Source organism: Narcine bancroftii, chromosome 3 (assembly GCF_036971445.1).
Source record: "Narcine bancroftii isolate sNarBan1 chromosome 3, sNarBan1.hap1, whole genome shotgun sequence".
Classification (NCBI taxonomy): domain Eukaryota; kingdom Metazoa; phylum Chordata; class Chondrichthyes; order Torpediniformes; family Narcinidae; genus Narcine; species Narcine bancroftii.
This window is the reverse complement of record NC_091471.1, coordinates 180259883-180279241: the sequence shown is the minus strand read 5'-3', so window position 1 is coordinate 180279241 and position 19359 is coordinate 180259883. Positions and strand designations below refer to the sequence as shown.

The following is a 19359-nucleotide window of genomic DNA, read 5'->3' as shown; positions in this document are numbered from 1 at the left end:
AGTACAGCAGGATATAGAAAAGCAAATTTATTTCCTTTCTTCCACAAAAAGTTTTAGCAGAATTAAATTCTTTACAACATTTAATAACAGCTTGACTCAAATCAGCATAAAAGAAAACTTTTATTCTTAACTACCAAGGGGCCTTGATTACTTCTCACATTTTGAACTGCAAGTCTTAAGATCAATTCTCTATCTTGATAATGTAGACATCTAATCAGAATAGAACATGGAGCTTGACTTGGAAGCAGTTTCCATCTTATCGCTCTATGAGCTCTAACCAATTCCAAACCATTTGGAAAATATTCTTTCCCAAAACTTCAGGAATCCACTTCTGAAAAAATTGAACCGGATCCGATCCTTCAAAATCTTCCGGAAGACCAACAATTTTAACATTATTCCTTCAATTTTGATTCTCCAACACATCAATTTTTTTTCAACAAATAATTTCTCTGAATTTCCCAACCAGTGAATGAATCCTCCATCTGGTCCATCTTTTCTTTATATTATTCCATATCATCATTGCAATTTTGAAAATCCTCTTCAATCTTCTTAAATTTATCTTGCACCTTATCCACCATTTTCACACACTTTGCCAGATCCAACTTAATAGAATATATTTTCCCCTTCATATCAGCAAGTTGATGAAAAACCTTGACCCATCTGAGTTTCCAAATTTTCTATCTGTTTAGATATATTAACTTGTGATGATAGATCTGAATAATGAGGGTTAGATTTAAACTTTGTTAAAACCTGTTTTAGACATGGGCCTACCCTTTTATATAACAGTCTCTTCCACCTCCATACCTGGGTAAATTCTTCTTCTTGCAGTCCCCCTCCAATGTGACCTTCTTCTTCTTCCGTCGAGGCTAAAAGTATTTCAGCCCAACTGTAGGTTTAGATTCCTCCTCCCATCAACCCAGGATCATTGTGCCGAGAGAAGTCAGCCCAGGCCACGCTTGATGTAATGTGCATGCGTGAAGTTTCACGCATGCGCAGTTGCTCCTCCTGGTCCGGAGGAGGACGTCATCGGGTGCTGGCACCATCTTCCGCAATGCTGCATGAAGTCGGCGCTGGAGTCAAATAAATCTTACCCAGGGACTGCTGTTGCGGTCTTGAGTGAGGAGGAATCAACTCTGGAGGCTCCACTTCAAAGGTAGGCCCAAGTTCTTTTGCACTTGATAGCTGTTTACAAGTTGTTTTTTTTTAACTGCCTCATAATCACTTCCAGGATATATCAGCTATATCTTCAATAGTTTCTGAAAAAATGTAAAATCTTTAAAATCAGGTTTTCAATACTTCTGCCAGGGGGAGGTATTTCTCCACGTCTTCTCCCTATGCCAGCATGCCACAACCCCCCACCCCACAGTTGGATAAACTTCAAATTAACTTTTATTTAATTTAGTATGTTTAATCGCATAATGATGCTGACATATTAAGTTAGTTCAACTGACCTAAAATGTTTTGCCACTGAATTTCATTTGTACTCAACATCTGATGCCTCTCATGTCAGTGTCCAAGGAGAGTCGACCAGCATTGATGGGTTCCAGTTGCCCTGATACCACTTTTCCATGTTTATGATATCCTGGTTAAACCTTTCATCATATTTGTTACTGACTGTAGGGATCAAGATAACCAGGGAAGAAATCCAAGTGTGAATGCATAAAATGAATTTTCAATGACATATTGCACTTCATTTTTTTGTATGATTGAAGCATGTTAAAAATATGACAGGGAATCATAAAAATAGGTTATATCTGAAAAACAGTATGTTACAGGAAAGTTTTAAGGCAATTTTCATTATCAGCCTCCCAAAATCCATAAAATACACCCAGAAATTTTCAGGATGCAAAATCTTCATTGTCCAGTGTATACAGAAAATATTCTTCACATGGAGGGCAAATGCCACAATGACTTTTTTTTCTTTCTGTAGTTTAATGGAACTACACTCTCTAACCTTCAGCAATTTTTCAAATAAGCCGTATAAAGTGTGCCAGCTTAACTGAATCCAATTCCAATTCCTTGCACTCCTCTCCCAGTCATCCATTATTGATGCCTTGAAGTGCCAGGAGGATGGAATGTGCAGGGCTTACTCTTGAGCTCTACTTACCACCCACACACTTGCATGCACATTGAAACAGGGATTTCTTTCCTCCCGATAGAAGCAAGTTTAACACTGAAAGTTCTAACATAAACCCATGTGAATGCTATTCAACATTTCGATATCCTTTGGAAATACATTGCCAAAATGTGCACTGAACAGTCTCAACATTCTTCTTCCCACAGTGGTTAAATTGCAAGTGAAGGTCATTTGCAAAATTCAAAAGGGTGTAACCTGTATATCTCTCCCTGTCACTGTGTCTCCATGACTGAGAGTAGAATAAAAGTTTGCTGAGGCAGCAATGCCTGTTAGTCTGAAAGTATTTGACAATTCTTATCATAGGGACACAAATGATTTAAACAAAGTAAACAGCTGATGAACCAGATGAAGCAGTAACATCTCATCAAATACCTGAAATTTATATTGACAGTATTTCAGATTAGGACTACTCTGATTTCCTCATTCACCTGTGAAGGATTCATTTGACTTTCTTATATCTTCCTTTTCTTGACAGGTTATATGTCAGAGTCTAGTATGTTGGCTATTGCTTGACAGCTAAATTATTGAGCTGTCAGATAATGGAAAATATGAACGGATGATGATTCATAGAGGAAAGCAAAGTAGTCAAAAAAGAATAATACTGTCTGCAAAATCCATTTTGGATGCTACTGTATGGATGGAATCCTTGGTAGTGACAGAGGTTACTTTTGTTTATGTTGACCTCAGTCAGATCGTGTTGAATTGGGAAATTCATGCCACATATGATCAATATATCCATGCATCAAGAAACTAATTGTGTTTTTCTGAACAAATTATTTGTTGGATGAACAAAGCTCACCAAATCAATAAGTCACCTTTTCACAGAACATTTTTATTCAATTTTGTCTGATTTTCACATTTCTTATGATCATTAACTTCTGCAGCCAGGTCACTTTTAAGATTAATTTAATGTTACAATAGCATATCTCAATGTGGTGAAAATGTCTGTGGGAAAATGGCAATTTCCCATGCTCAGTATTTTCACAGTATACCTTCACTTTAGTTGTGTGCATAATTAATTTTAGATTGGCAAAGTTGTGAATCTGATAAATATTAGATACAATCAGCCTATTCAGTCTATAGTAACATTAATGTAGGATTAGGTTTGGAGTTTGTACAAATATGGTAATAGGAAAATATTAATGAAATTGAGTCAAGACACCTTTTCCTATTTCACTGTAGAACAGGACTTCCAACACACAATAACACTGTGACTAACTTCATTAGAATCCCGAGAGTTGGGTAATGACTCAATGTAAACTTGAACCGTATGGACGGGAAGGGCTCTTCAGCCCACATATCTCTGCTGAATGTAATGTCCAAAACAAATTAAAGTCTTGCTGCATAGCTATCCCTCCATTCCCTTCAAATTCATGTGTCAATCTAGAAGCCTCTTAGATGCTACTATTGTATCTGCTTCCCATTATTATGACTGGCTTTCCGTTTCAGGCACCTACCATTCTCTGTGTAAAATATCTACCTTGCACATCTCCCCTAACCTTACTGACTGTCACCTTAAATGCATGTTCTCTGGCGTGTGAACATCTTTACCTCAGGGATAAGATTCCTAGCCACCCTATCACCCTAAAGAGGTTGATTTTATAAACCTCTTTCAGGTCTTTCCTCAGTATCTGACACTCCAAAGAAAACAACCCAAGTTTGTTCAATCTCTCCCTTTAACTCAGCCCTTCTATTCCAGGCAACATCCTGATAAATCTCCTCTGTACCCTTTCCAAAGCCTCCACATCTTTCCTGTAATGGGACAACCAGAGTTGCACACAGTATTCCAATTGCAGCCTGACTAAAGTTTTATATAGCTGCAATATGACTTCCCTACTTTTATACTCAATGCCCCACTCAATGAAGCCAAGCATGCTGCCCCACCCCAGCTACTTACAGGACAAATTTCTATGACCTATGATCTGTGATTCTCTGATTCCTCTGTGTAACTATTCTTTTAAAAGCCCTACCATTAACTATATGCATCTCCCTTTCATTTGACCTCCCAAACTGCACCACTTCACATTTGTCAGGATTAAACACCATCTACATATCTGTAACTGATCTATATCCTGTTTTATTTTTTGATAGTCTTCTACTCTGTCGACAATTATATTTCAGAGATCATCTTTGGACCTGCTGAGATGAACACTGTTTGGGAGAAGGTAAGGATTTATGGAACAAGCCAATTGTGAGAGGTAGAGGAAGTGGTCTTTTTTCCAGGGTAGCAGTGACTATAGGAGCTTTATAAAGAAACTACAGGATGTATGTTTTACACAGAGTAGCTGCCAGGGGAAGTGGTGGATGCAGGAACTTTGAGAGCCATCTGATTAGCTCTGTGAAAGAACAGGGTGTGATAGTACGGATTCTATCACCAATGTGCATATGTATATATTGTAGTATAGGATGGCTGTGATTGGCTGAGAGTGTATCCACGCCTACTGTTAGGTCTTAAAGGGTTGCTCCTAGCCAGACCCAGATCATTCTGGACTGGTCGACCTACATGTGATACGCTCCAGTCTTCTAGTTAATAAAAGCCTTGGTTTGGATCAACAAGCCTTTGATTCTTTCGACGTGCACTACAATTTTATTAACTAGAAAGTTTTCAAGGGATGGAGCGTTTGCTGCGACCGGAACGCCTCAACACCAACCCGCAGTCGGCTACAGCTTCGAATGATTTTAAGCATTGGGTGAGGTGTTTCGAAGCTTACCTACAACTTCCTGACCTTGCCATGGTGGAGAACGGCCATCGACTACTAGTATTGATCTCTATGGTGTCCCCGAGAGTCTGTGAGAGCATCCAGGATGCAGCCACTTATGCCGCAGCCATGAAGGTGCTGAAAGGACTCGACGAGCAACCGGTAAACAGGGTCTAAGCCCGGTACAAACTAGCGATCAGGAGGTAAATGCCCGGTGAGTCCTGTAGAGCTTATCTCCAAGCACTAAGGACACTGGGCAGAGCCTGTGCCTGCACAAACAGAACTGCTGCTGAGACCACCAACGATCTTATTCGGGATGCTTATGTGGCCGAGTTCCGATCGAATGAGGTGAGGCAGCACCTGCTAGAGCACGGGGGAGAAAACCTAGAGGATGTGACCCGGATCGCAGAGACAATGGAGGCTGAGGTCTTAAGTATGGACGCTTACTCTCAGGGCTGGACCCCACGCTATCAAGTGAGTAGGATGCCCTCCCTCAACTCTACTACCCCACGGTCCTGTTGGGTGCTGCTACACCACCTGATGTGACCCCAAAGTGCTACTTCTGCAGGAGGGACAAGCACAGCAGGACCCAGTGTCCGGCGAGGAGAGCCAGGTGCCAGAAGTGCCTTAGAAATGGCCATTTTGCTGTAGTCTGTCGCTCCAAAATGGCCACTGTCAAACACAGTGCCTCGTGTGAGGCCCATTCAAACATCTCTTCTCCAGAGCTCTCGTCCAATGAGAGCAAGGGCTCCATCGCGCATCAGCGCCTGACGTCTTGGGGCAGGCGCCGAGTGCGGAAGGTACACTCCACCCTCGCCGCGATGACATTGGCCTGCTTGGACCTCCCACACGGAGCAATAACCGCCCAGGCCCTGCCCCCGATTTCAGTGACCACTGCCGCCAACCAGAGAACTGCTGCCGCTGCTACAGTTGCCACTGCTGCCGACCAGGGACCCTCCGACGCTGCCGCCACTATCGCCGCCACTGACGCTGCTGACCTGGTACCCACCGCTGCTACCGCCAACGACAGCCCAACTGACCGCCCCACCGCTGACTGCAAGCAGTGACCCCCAGCACTTACCGATGGCAGGCTGACACCCCCAGCAGGCTGCAGACAGCAGCCCCAGCAACTTGATGCTGACAGCTCCAGCCCGACTGCTTCTGTGATGTCACCACGCACACATAGAGCACTTCAAGCCTGTCGCTGCATGACATCATCACGCAAGACTTCACTGTTCCCAGCACAGGTTGCTGCATCAGTGACCCTGGACCAGGACTGCCCCCATCCCCTCACAAAACCAATGGAACTGATTAAAGTGCATGGACACCATACTAATTGCGTATTTGACTCGGATCAACTGAGAGTTTTATCCGTCCAGAGCTGGCCCACCATTGTGCACTTGTCATTCTCCCCACTGACCAGAAGATTTAATTGGCGACCAGATCACACTCGACTGGGTTAAAGGGGTATTGTGTGGTGACCCTGAAAGTCCAGGGCATCATATTTACTGATTTTAAACTGTTAGTCCTTCCACAACTGTGCGTACTGGTATTACTGGGACTGAATTTTCAGTGCCAGTTATGAACTGGGGGGTCCACGCACCACAATCTCTGTCTGTAACCACTCCACCCCAGAGGCCTCCTGCCAGTGACAGTCCAAGCCATCCACCTCCACGCCACGACGTCCCACTTGTAGCCTCTCCACCCTCTGGGTCGCTCCTCCAGCACTCTTTGCAAACCTCACCCCTGGCTGGAAACCAGTGGCCTCCAAAAGCCGGTAGTATAGTTACGAAGACAGGAAATTAATCACAAGCGAGGTGCGCAGACAGCTGGATGAGGTCATTATTGAACCCAGCTCAAATCCCTGGAGGGCCCAGGTGGTGGTTGTTAAAAACGGGGAGAAGCCACGGATGGTGGTTGACTACAGCCAGACAGTCAACTGCTTCACGCTTCTGGATGTGTACCCCCTCCCACAGATCACAGATGTGGTGAATCAGATCGCCTAATACTTTGTGTTCTCCACCAATGACAAGAGAGGATACAAATAACCTCCCAAGGATGTTGGGAAACATAGAGACTAATGCAAGGGAGGAACTGAAAGAAATCAGTATCTAAAAGGACATGGTCTTGGGGAAATTGATGGGATTGAAGGCAGATAAATCCCAAGGGCCTGATAATCTACATCCTAGGGTACTCAAGGAAGTGGCCATTCAGATAGCAGATGCTTTAAGAATTATTTTCCAGAACTCGATAGATTCAGGATCAGTACCCATGGATTGGAGGGTAGCTAATGTTACCCCACTATTTAAAAAGGGGGTAGAGAAAAAGCGGGGAATTATCGGCCTGTGAGCCTTACATCAGTAGTGGGCAAAATGATGGAATCCATTATTAAGGATGTAATAGCGGAGCATATGACTAGCAGAGAAGGGATCGGATGGAGTCAACATGGATTTACAAAAGGTAAATCGTGCTTGACAAATCTATTGGAATTCTTTGAGACGGTGACAGGTAAAATAGATGGGGGAGAGCCAGTGGATGTGGTGTACCTGGACTTCCAAAAGGCCTTCGATAAGGTCCCGTATAAACGACTGGCTTCCAAAATCAAGGCTCATGGGATTGGGGGAAAAGTATTGATGTGGATTGAGAACTGGATGGCAGGTAGAAGACAGAGAGTTGGGATAAATGGCTCGTTTTCTGAGTGGCAGGCGGTGACCAGTGGGGTACCACAGGGATCTGTACTGGGACCCCAGCTGTTCACAATTTACATTAATGATCTGGATGAGGGGATTGGATGTAATATCTCCAAATTTGCAGATGACACTAAGCTAGGAGGGGTTGTGTGCACGGAAGAGGGGGTCAGGAAGCTCCAGTATGATTTGGATAAATTGAGGGACTGGGCAGATACATGGCAAATGCACTACAATGTGGATAAATGTGAGGTTATCCACTTTGGTAATACAAACCGGAGGACAGATTACTATTTGAATGGCAATAGATTAAGAGATGGGGAAGTGCAGAGAGACCTAGGGGTACTTGTACATCAGTCTCTGAAGGCGAGCATGCAGGTACAGCAGGCGGTTAAAAAGGCAAATGGTATGTTGGCCTTCATATCAAGAGGGTTTGAGTATAGGAACAAGGATACCTTACTGCAGCTGTACAGGGCCTTGGTGAGACCACACCTGGAGTATTGTGTGCAGTTTTGGTCACCTTATCTAAGGAAGGATGTTCTTGCAATGGAGGGAGTGCAAAGGCGATTCACCAGGCTGATACCTGGAATGGCAGGAATGACTTATGAGGAAAGATTGCGCAAATTGGGATTGTACTCGCTGGAGTTTAGAAGATTGAGAGGGGATCTCATAGAGACACATAAAATTCTGGCAGGACTGGACAGAATGGATGCAGATGGGATGTTTCCAATGATGGGAAAATCCAGAACCCGGGGCCATGGTTTGAGGATAATAGGCAAACCATTTAGGACTGAGATGAGGAGGAATTTCTATACCCAGAGGGTGGTGAATCTGTGGAATTCATTGCCACAGAGGGCAGTGGAGGCAGGTTCATTAAATATATTTAAGAGGGAATTAGATCTATTTCTTCAGTATAAGGATATTAAAGATTACGGAGAGAAGGCGGGGACGGGGTACTGAACTTTAAGATCAGCCATGATCTCGTTGAATGGCGGATCAGGTTCGAATGGTCGAATGACCTACTCCTGCTCCTATATTCTATGTTTCTATGTTTCTATGACATGTTCGACCTATCACCAGCTCCCAATCCACTGAGAAGACCGACTTTTCATGGACTTCAAAGCAAACGGGCGGCTGTAGCAATTCCTCAGGGTATCCTTTGGGGTCACGAATAGTGTTGCGGTTTTCCAGACAGAAATGGACCGGATGGTGGACCAGAACGGGCCAACAGCTTCTTTCCCGTATCTGGACAATGTCACCATCTGCCGCCATGACATGGAATATCATGATGCCAACCTTGAGAAATTTTTTCAGACTGCAACTCGGCTGAACTTGACCTACAATTTTGACAAGTGTGTCTTCTGGATCACTCGGCTTGCAATTCTAGGTTGCGAGGTGGAGAACAGGGTGATAATGCCAGACCCTGACCTCATGCATCCCCTCATGGACTTGCCACCCCCCTCCCCCACATCCAGAAGGCACTCAAACACTGCCTAGGTTTCTTTTTGTACTATGCCCAATGGGTTCCACACTATGCCGACAAGGTATGGCCATTTATCAAGACCACCTCCTTCCTCCTGTCAATCGAAGCCAGAGCGGCCTTCGACCACATCAAATCGTACATTGCTGCTGCAACGCTGCACGTCATTGATAAGTCCATTCCATTGCAAGTAGAGAGTGATGCATCCGATTTTGCACTGGCGGCCATTTTCAACCAGGCCGGCTGGCTGGTAGCCTTCTTCTCCAGAACCCTCCAGGGCCCTGAAAGCCGACACTCCTCTGTTGAGAAGGATGCCCAGTGCATAGTCGAAGCAATGCGTTGTTGGAGGCATTACCTCACTGGCAGGCGCTTTACACTCCTGACTGACCAACGTGGGGTCTCGTTCACATTTAGCAGCATCCAGCAAGGTAAGGGACCTAGCCCATGATCAGGACCCCCGACCATTACAACCCCTAACCTCCCACCAGTCTCTTTACCCCCCCCTCCCATTTTATTACAGCCCTCCATTCACCCTGGGGTCAGTTCTCAAAGAAAGGATGAATGTAATAGTACGGATTCTATCACCAATGTGAATATGTATATATTGTCATATAGGATGGTTGTGATTGGCTGAGAATATAGCCACGCCTACTGGCAGGTCTTAAAGGGTTGCTCCTAGCCAGACCCAGATCATTCTGGACTGTTCGACCTACATGTGGTACTCTCCAGTCTTCTAGTTAATAAAAGTCTTGGTTTGGATCAACAATCTTTTGATTCTTTCGACGTGCACTACACAGGGCACAGAGAGATATAGAATTCATGCAACTATGAGGAATTGGTCTAGATGACATGATGGACACCATGGGCTGAAGGACCTGTTTCGAGGCTGCACAACTTTATGACTCCATGGGTCTCTGACTGTATGGTTCTATGATGTACAGTCTTAATTACCGTACCAGCCTGTAAAAGTGCATTTAATGCACAGCAATAGATCATTTCCAGCATTTGTTGCATAATACACGAGAGAAAGAGAATTGGATGCAGATTCCCAGAACAAAACCAAGGTTCAATACCTCTCATTGGTTGCCATGGTGGGTAGTAGCTGCTTTGGGTCATCACATTCCTTGCTGGTTGGTTGTAAAATCATACCAGCGACACCAAGGAGACATGTTGCTATGGAAGTGATTTGGAAAATTGTGTCGTTCCACCCCCAGCCCTAGTGTTCCAAGGTCAGTAAACCTGAAAGGGCAGGAAGATTCTTTTGGCATCCTGATGTGCCTATGTTACAATAAAGTCCTCTGAATCTGCAACCTTTGCCCCCTGTCCAACATTGCTACACTTTCACCTTGGTTTCATGGATGATTTCAAAGAAAATCCAGGCACGCAAAGTTAAAGTCTCGAATCCTATCAATTGTAATGCATAATTAACTTTTTAAAATCTAAATAATTCCTTTCCCTTGGGTTTTGCTCTGCATAGCATTACTCTCTTGGGTTATATGAAGAAATTATTAGGTTGGCATTGGGATCACCATTTGGCAGCACCATTTGTAACAGACATCATCATCGAACACCCCCTCCACCATCATCTGCTCTCAACCTTCCATATTCTGAGGCACCCAAACTTTGCCTGTCATTCTTGGTTTAAGGTGCATTGTGTATTTGCCTGTGTGTTTTTTTTCTCCAGACTTGCTATTCTTCACATTTATTTTTTATCATTGCTCATGCATAGGTTGGAACCCATAATATCTTTAGCATTCTGACTTTGCTGGGGTTTACCTTAAGTCAGCTGTACATAATTAATTATACCGACAGGCATTTTCTAATAAATTGAATCATTGTTTACACTTTTTTTCTTAAAGCAACTTAGATATCCTTTCTGCAAACAATTCCTTATTTAATATCATACAATTAATTTAACAACTTCTCAACATTGACACATTAAGCTTTGGTAAAATCATTTTCTTTTCTGACCTTCGATGATAGTGGAAGATCAATAAAACAAATTGCTCTGAATATACCGTTTACCAGCTTTCAAGCCCAGTCAGGCAAAAGATATGTTTGAAATGCTATACTGAATCAAACACATTATGGTCCAGAAGCTGATAGGATTAGGTTTATTTTACATTTTATTCATGAATTCAGTTGATCTCAGAGTTTTATTTAGAAATCATCGCAGTCAGTTATCCATTATTTGGCTTCTATTAACTCCTTTATCATGTTGCATGATGGCAACTCTTGTATGGAAATAGTAAGGCACTGACAGTTTATCATCATGTACATAGGTATTATGTACATCTGCGCCAAATTTCGTACTTGCAGCAGTTGAACAGGTATATATGACAGACCAATGACAGTATTTTGCAGTGAATTGCCAAGACAGAAAAGGAGATAATAAATGCAAAAAAAAACAACCTAGATGAATAAATATTCAGAGTGCCTCTCATACTCTGACCCTTAGGTCAAATTTGCTTTATTTCTGTTTTAGTTCCTATAATAGTAGTTCAAAATTGGCATCTCTTCTGCTGAGAAAACAGTCGAAAAGATTAAACTTTCAACCTATGTCTTCATTTTAACAGTCATGAATTTTTTTTTTGGAATATTTTATTTAGTCAGCCATGACTTAATGCATGCTGTTCATCTCTGTTGAAACTTGAAGTTCTATAATTGAATTTATGAAATGAGTAATTTTTAGCCTTCAACTTAACTGAATGCATGCTTCTTTCACATGGAAACTGTTCATAACATACAAAATGAAAGTATATTATGCCATTTAATGTAAAATTGAAAAAAAATTACAATGGATTCCCTGGAAAAAATGTTTTAGAGATGACAAGTCATTTTTGCTTCCTTCTGATGTGAGAATGAAAAACATGGTGTTTAATTGGATTTATAATATTCCATGAAAGATAATGTAACATGATACTTATCTTTTATAGGTTAATTTGTTTTTTTTTAAATCATTTATGGGGATGTTTAGGTTAGGAGAATTTTTATTGCCTGTCACTAACTTCCCTTGAGAAAATGGTGTTGAAATGACTCCTTGAACCAGTGCAGCCACTTTGCTGAGGGTATGTCACAGTGGATTAAAGGATTTAGGCTCAGCAACAAGGAAAGAATCGGGCAGAGAAAATTCTTGGATAATTTCCTCATATGGCAGCAATTGCTTTGTCACACATCCACCTATGACCCTTCCTCCCTTTTCTCCCCCATCTTTACTTAAGCATCCGCTTGCTTTTTGCTGAAACCTGGATGAAGGGATCAAGTCCAAAACATTGGTTCCTCTTTACTTTCTATGGATGACATGTGGCCTGCTGAGTTTATCTAGCACATTTATATTACATCCATGACTTACACACCACCTGTCACTCTGTTCCGTTATAGAATATAGAACTTAGTGTTAGAATAGTGCAGCACAGTACAGGACCATGAGCTCACAATGTTGTGTCGATCTTTATAAACCTATTGCATGATCAATCCATCCCTTCCCAATTGCACAGCTCATAACCCTTTACATTTTTTTACCTTCATGTGCCCTAAGTTTTTTCAATGTCTCTATTGTACCAGCCTCCACCATCACCCTGACAGTGCATTCCAGAAATCCACCACTCTCGGTATATAAAAAAAGACTTAACTCTGACATCTCTCCTTAACAATTCTCTGCTCACCTCAAACATATGGCCTCTGATATTGGTCATTGCTGCCCTGGGAAAATGATGGTGGCTCCACATTCCTGGCTCCCATCATCTTTTGCACCACATTAAATCACTTCTCATCCTCTGTCACTCCAAAGGAAGATGCCCTTGCTTGATCAATCTTTCCTCATAAGAAATGTTCTCTAATCAGGCAGCATTCTGGTCAATCTCTTCCACACCCTCTCTAAAGCTTTCAATCCTTCCTGTAATAAGGCAACAAAACTGATTGCAATACTCTGAGTGTGGTCTAACCAGAGTTTTATAGAGCTGTCTTTCAGCATCTTATACACGTCACCTCCCATGCTTTGTTGCAGAATTCTCTCCCTGTCCCAACCCCACATATGTCCTGGCATCAGAAGAAAAACATCATCCAAATGGCCTGGGGAATCAGGATGGGAAGTGTTAGTTTTTTTAAGATAACTATTTAGTTGATTGAGTTGTAACTACTTTAATATTCACAATATTTTTGGTATTTAAAAAAAATATTTACTTCAGTTCTAATAGTTAACAGATGTCCCTGAATCTCAGAGTCACTTAAAAGCTAAATAAAGATGCAGAGAGAGGATCAGGAGACAAAGTTCTGTCCCCAGCCTTTGTCTATTGTTCTGGTACCACAACTTCAAGTGTACATTACAAGGTCTATCTCAACTGGGGACACTATGGCAATGCAATTGTGAAGAAGATTCACCAGCAGGCTATATATCGTAAGGAGTTTGAGGAGATTTGGAATGTCACCAAAAGTTTTTTTGCCATTTTCTACAGGTGTACCATGGAGATCATTCTGACTAGTTGCATCACTGTCTGGTATGGAGGTGCCAATGCATAGGACAGAAAAAGACTACAGATAGTTTTGAAGTTGGCTAGCATTATCATGAATACCAGACTTCACTCCATTAAGGAGATCGACATGAATAAATGTCTCAAGAAAGCAGCCTCTATCCTCAAGGACCCTCACCACCCAGGCCATTCCCTCTTCTCACTGCTATAATCAGAAAGGAGGTACAGGAGCCTGAAGACAAACACCAAATGGAATAGAAACAGCTTCTTCCCCTCTGCCATCTAATTTCTGAGTGGACAATGATCTACAGACATTACCTCACTATCTCTTATTTTGCACATTTTGTTTTCATTTATTTTAATCGTAACATAACAATTTTGCACCTGTATTGCAAATCAACTAATTTCATGACATGTTCATGACAATAAATTCTGATTCTGATTCTATTTATCACTGAGAACTCACTAAAATCCTTCATGCAACACGAGAGTGTGAGGTTTGGAAGAAAAAGGTTGAGAGTCAGATCAGCTTTCTATATCCAGCCAGGTGCATGGACATTTTCAAAGCCATGGGCCAAAACTGGACCATGGTTTGTAAAATTGTCAGTGTGTATGTTATCAGATGTAGTTTTAAGAAACAAGTGATGCTAAATGTTGGGGGTGGCAGAAGAGAAAATGACTGTTGAGGACAAACCCTTGATGGAGATTGGTGGTAAGTAATAGTAATTGGGGATAGGTAACATTGGAAACTGTATTCTCTGATTTTAGTCAAAGAATAGCAATGGTAATGATTAAAAGTTAATTATTTCTAACCAAACATATCAGACCTAAGGATGATGATGTCACTGATTTTGTCATTGCCTATCAACTTTCTTCCATGTTCCTGCAGAACCAGTTTCTTTCAGTGAGTGGCTCCTTCTGTATATTCTGCCTGGTTTCCTGCTTCATCTGCTACTTCGCATCTTGTGATCAATGCTGGCTTTTGGCTACAGCTCCTAAGTTATGAGCAATAATGGAAAGGGCAAACAAGTTGTCAGAAAAACACATTACACCTTGATTTGTGGACATCGGAGGTGGAGCAGATCCTACAGTCAGGTGCTTTGAGTGGCTAGACCCAGCTTCACATGTTCATCTGGAAATGGCCTGCCTCCTTCATTCAAACAACAGTCCTTTAGTTCCAGGACTCTCATTTACAGGCAGGAGTGACTCGCTGAAGGAAACTGGTTCTGCAGGAACATGGAAGGAAGATGACATGCAATGACAAAATCAATGACATCATCATGATGGATATCCTGCATCATTGTTGCTAGCTGAACAGTTAACTGCAAAGCAATGGGCTGAACTTACCTAAGTGGCTCATCATGACAAGATGCCAGAGCAGTGCTGTATTTTTTTTTTGCAAAATAACACACCAACCACAAATACATTTTCAGTTTAAGTCATGTACTCTTGCTTTAAGCTGTCAAAGCCACTCACAACATAAGGCTTCTATTGAGGTAATATGTCATAGTAGAGAGTGCTCGATGCTGAGTTTCTCTAACAATGATAGAAGTAATCAGGCAGGACAAGTTTGCTAGCCAACATCTAGAACAATGGGTATAGGTTCATTGTACCTCAGAAGTAAAACATGAAACTGCTCTATCCATCGTTATGACAATTACCCAGTTTAATACTTTCTCAGTTCCAAATATCTAGAGATATCTGCTCTTCTCTTCAAGCAGTATATAGTAAATAAGGGAAAGGTGGAAAATATCCATTCTACAAGTTCGACATTTGATCCCAGATTTCGGGATTAGTTACTTGTAGCTAATGTTTAAAGTAGAGATTGCATTATTATGTGATAAAACTGGAAGCCAGCCAAACACTGATCTGAAATATCCCATGGGGATGGAAATCTCCATTTATCAGGCTCGCACGAACAACATTTCTTTCTATGGTACTCATGGTACTAGTTTTGACTTTATGCAATTGCTGCCGTACAGTTGGGCAGCTGCAATCTCTGCGGCCAGTCCTTGAAGAAACACATCACAACAAATGTAGCACTCTTCCATCAGTTTAAAGGACAGCTTTTGTGAATAAATTCCTAGGAGGCCATGGAAATCCAGTGCACTTGATAAAAACTGAACCGCACATGGCATGTTCATCGTGCAAGGAGAATCTCCAGAGCCACAGCCAATGCTCCTGAAGGAGGTCGCCAGGAAGCCTTTGAATGGAACAATACTACATGATGGCAGTGGTCTGGGGAAGGAAGGGTTAGGGGAGGACCAAAAAAGTGCAATTGAAGATTGGTCCTCAAATAGCACAGTTTTCAGGAAAATAGTGTTAGTAAAAATTGGCTTTCTGCGAGTGAGCAAGAACCCTAGTGAGATTAAAAGTCGTTCGGAAGATCTTTCTTCAGAGTTGGGGGAGTATTCTGCTGAAAGAAAATATAGTATGTGCCAGAGCAAATGACAATTACTGAAAAACCGAGAGACAACTATCTCATTGATACTTAGAGATACCTAGAAACGGGAGCTGTATTGGTCTGCTTGGGATTGAATCGAATTTCAGTTGCAGAGCATTGATATTTTCAGTCATCCCAAGGATTTTCTGAACCGCAGCATGTGCCAGGCTTGTATTATTGTGTCTCATTGACAATGGGAGGAAAGTACTTTTCTCCTTAATAGCCCACGATCAATGATAAGTATTTTAATGTCTTAAATAAATCACTCCCAGAGTTTTCAAATCTCAAACATGGTTAATTCATGAATGCCTGAATAATTTGAAAACTTTTGAAGACATTTATGCATGGAGATCACACACCTTAAATGGCCCTATTACCAGGAGAGAGCTGTATTGGGGACATAATTTGAAATCATTAAACTTCAATATTTCTGAGCTGATGAAACAAAGTCACATGCCTGATGAGAAACTTTATTCTTCTGCAGTGTGTGTCAAACCAGAGGAAATTTCTGCAATGGAAGCATTTTTACAGTTTATCATCCTTTAGGCAGCAATATTGAAATTTTTATTATTTTTCAATCCATGGTCACCCATAAGAACGGTAAGATTATTTATGTACAACCAATTAATTTGAAATATCTTCCTTTCCATTTCTTTATATGAACCCCTTGGCATTTGTTTATCCTCACTATCAATGTTTTTTGTAATATTTGATGCATATCAAATAACAAATGATTAAAATGTTAGCTACTGGCTTGTCTATGTATTCATCACACAATCAAAATTGATTAAGTCAGATTGTCCTTTTTAAATCTTCCCCTTTGTTCAAATTTTCCAATTGAAATTATCAACCTCTAGGTCATTTTGGGGTTTATGGCATGAAACGGATTCATTCGGGGTTAGGGTTAGAAAATAATTTTTTTTAGTCTTTTATATCAGATACATATCTCGTTCACTTGAAAGGAATAAAAGGGATTTTTTTTTAACGATGCAGAAGTGGTAACAGTTTGGTTTTAATTCAGGAAGTTATCGTATGAAGAGAAATCTGAGAATATTTGGGCTGTTACTCAGAAAATGAAGGTGGGGTGAACCAAAGTAGCTGGAGAAACACATGTGAAATAACACAGCTGCACCTCAACTACTGCTCTACTCACTCTACCCCCATGAACGTATAGCCAGGCACAATTCAAATGCCATCTACAAATTTACCGATGACGCCACAGCCATCGGCAGAATCACAGACGGCAATGAAGAAGCGTACATGAGTAAGATTGATCAGATGCCTGAGTGGTGTCACAACAACAACCTTGCACTCAACTTTAGCAAAACTAAGGAACTGATTGTGGACTTCAGGAGGGGTAAATCTGGAGAACAAGTCCTCATCAAGGGGTCAATAGTCAAAAGTGTTAAGAACTTCAAATTCCTAGGTGTCATCGATATCACTGAAGATCTATCCTGGGGCCTTCATGTTGATGTGGGCAAAGGAGTTAAGGGTTATGGGGATAAGGCTGGAAAGGGGTACTGATGGTAGTGATCAGCCATGATCTGTAAAATGGCAGTGCTGGCTCGACGGGCCGAAGGGCCTACTCCAGCTCCTATTGTCTATTGTCCATTGTCTATTTGGTGTGTCTCCAAAGACTCTTGCAAATTTCTACAGGTGTACCGTGGAAGATATTCGACTGGTTGCATCACTGTGTGGTGTGGAGGTGCCAATGCACAGGACAAGAAAAGATTACAGAGTTAAGAACTCAGTCAATGTCATTATGGGCCTCATTCTTCACTTCATTAAGGACATCTACAACATGCAGTGTCTCAAGAAAGGATCCTCGATCTTCACACATCCCAATGCCCTCTTCTCACTGTAAGCAGGTATACGAGGCGGAAGGTGAACAACCAATGGTACTGTAGCCGACTGCTACAAAGAAACATACACACACACACAGTGTGGCAGGTTAAGCTCACTCCTTTATTAGGGCTGGAAAGGCTGCTTTTATACTGTTCAAGTTCCCGCCATTTTTGCTGATTGACTGAGTCAGCCATATGAATATCAATAGCAGGTGGGAACATCCATGCATATGAATGCCCTTCTTCCCCAGCCTGTTTCTGCTGAGTTAGATGGACAGCTTGACCAATGCCATGTTAGGGCTGTTGGTCTGATGCTGCCCCAGCTTCTACCCCTGCTGGTTCATTGTCCTGGGAGTCGCTTTAATTATCTCTGTCCGCCTCTGCTGCCGTGCGATGTGCCGGCACAATCTTCGCATTTGCAGGCCACCACATGAACTTCCCCCCCCCCCACCCCAGAACTGGCATTACAGTCTATAGTGTCTGTAGGTATAGTCCCCAAAGTCTTTTGTGGTGTGCCTCTGCGTCGAGGTATTGGTGACTCCGTGGGTTCTACTGGGTCTGTGTGGGCAGGCTTGAGTCTATCTGTAGTGAAGACCTTTGGTTTACCACCGATATCCAGCTTGAAGTTGGATCCATTGTTCCGGATGACTTGAAAGGGACTTTTGTATGGCTTCTGCAGTAGTGAATGGTGGGGTTCTCTGCGTAAAAGCACATACTCACAGTCCTTGAATTCTTTGGGGATGTTAGACTTGGCTTGTCTGTGTTTGGAGGGTGGGATCGGAGCAAGGTTACCGACCTTTTTGTGCAGTCTATCCAGGAAGGCAGTTGTCTCCTCCTGCTCTCCTCTAGCCTGTAGAACGAAATCCCCGGGAACCGTGAGTGGTGCTCCGCAGACGAGTTCAGCAGAGGATGTGTGGAAGTCTTCTTTTGGCGCTGTTCAGATGCCCAGTAGTGCCCATGGTAGCTCATCCACCCAGTTGGGGCCCTTAAGTCTGGTCATGATGGCGGTCTTGAGGTGCCTGTGGAAACGCTCCACCATGCAGTTAGCTTGTAGGTGGATGGCCATCATATGGTGTAGCTGAGCACCCCACAGGTTGGCAATGTCGGACCACAAACTGAACTGTGTGCCTCGGTCAGAAGTGATGTGCTTTGACAGTCTGAATCTTGCAATCCAGGATGAGAGGAGTGATTTGGCACAGGATTTGGTGGGTGTGTCGGCCAGGGGGATTGCTTCTGGCCACTGGGTGAAACAGTCGACCACTGTAAAAAGGTAGTAGAAACCCTGCGAGACTGGCAAGTGTCCCACTATGTCCACATGCATGTGGTCAAACCTGTGTTCCGTTGGCTCAAAAGGCTGTGGGGGGACTTTGGTGTGTTGCTGCACTTTGGCTGTTTGGCACTGCATACACACCTTGGTCCACCCACGGACTAGTTTCTGCAATCCATGCCACACATACTTTCCAGCCACCAGCAGGATTGTAGTCCTGATGGATGGGTGTGCCAGCCCATGGATGAAGTAAAAAACTCATCACCTCCATGCAACTGGGACAATAGGTCTAACCTGGCCAGTGGCCACGGCGCACAGGAGGGTGGTAGTACC

At 42.6% G+C, this 19359-nt stretch overlaps 1 long non-coding RNA gene across 10 annotated transcripts in view; it reads right to left on the bottom strand.

Moving 5' to 3' along the window:
• LOC138756313 (uncharacterized) overlaps nucleotides 1–19359 on the bottom strand; it is a 100313-nt gene that overhangs the window by 44977 nt on the left and 35977 nt on the right. The gene's annotated exons all lie outside the window — the stretch shown is intronic.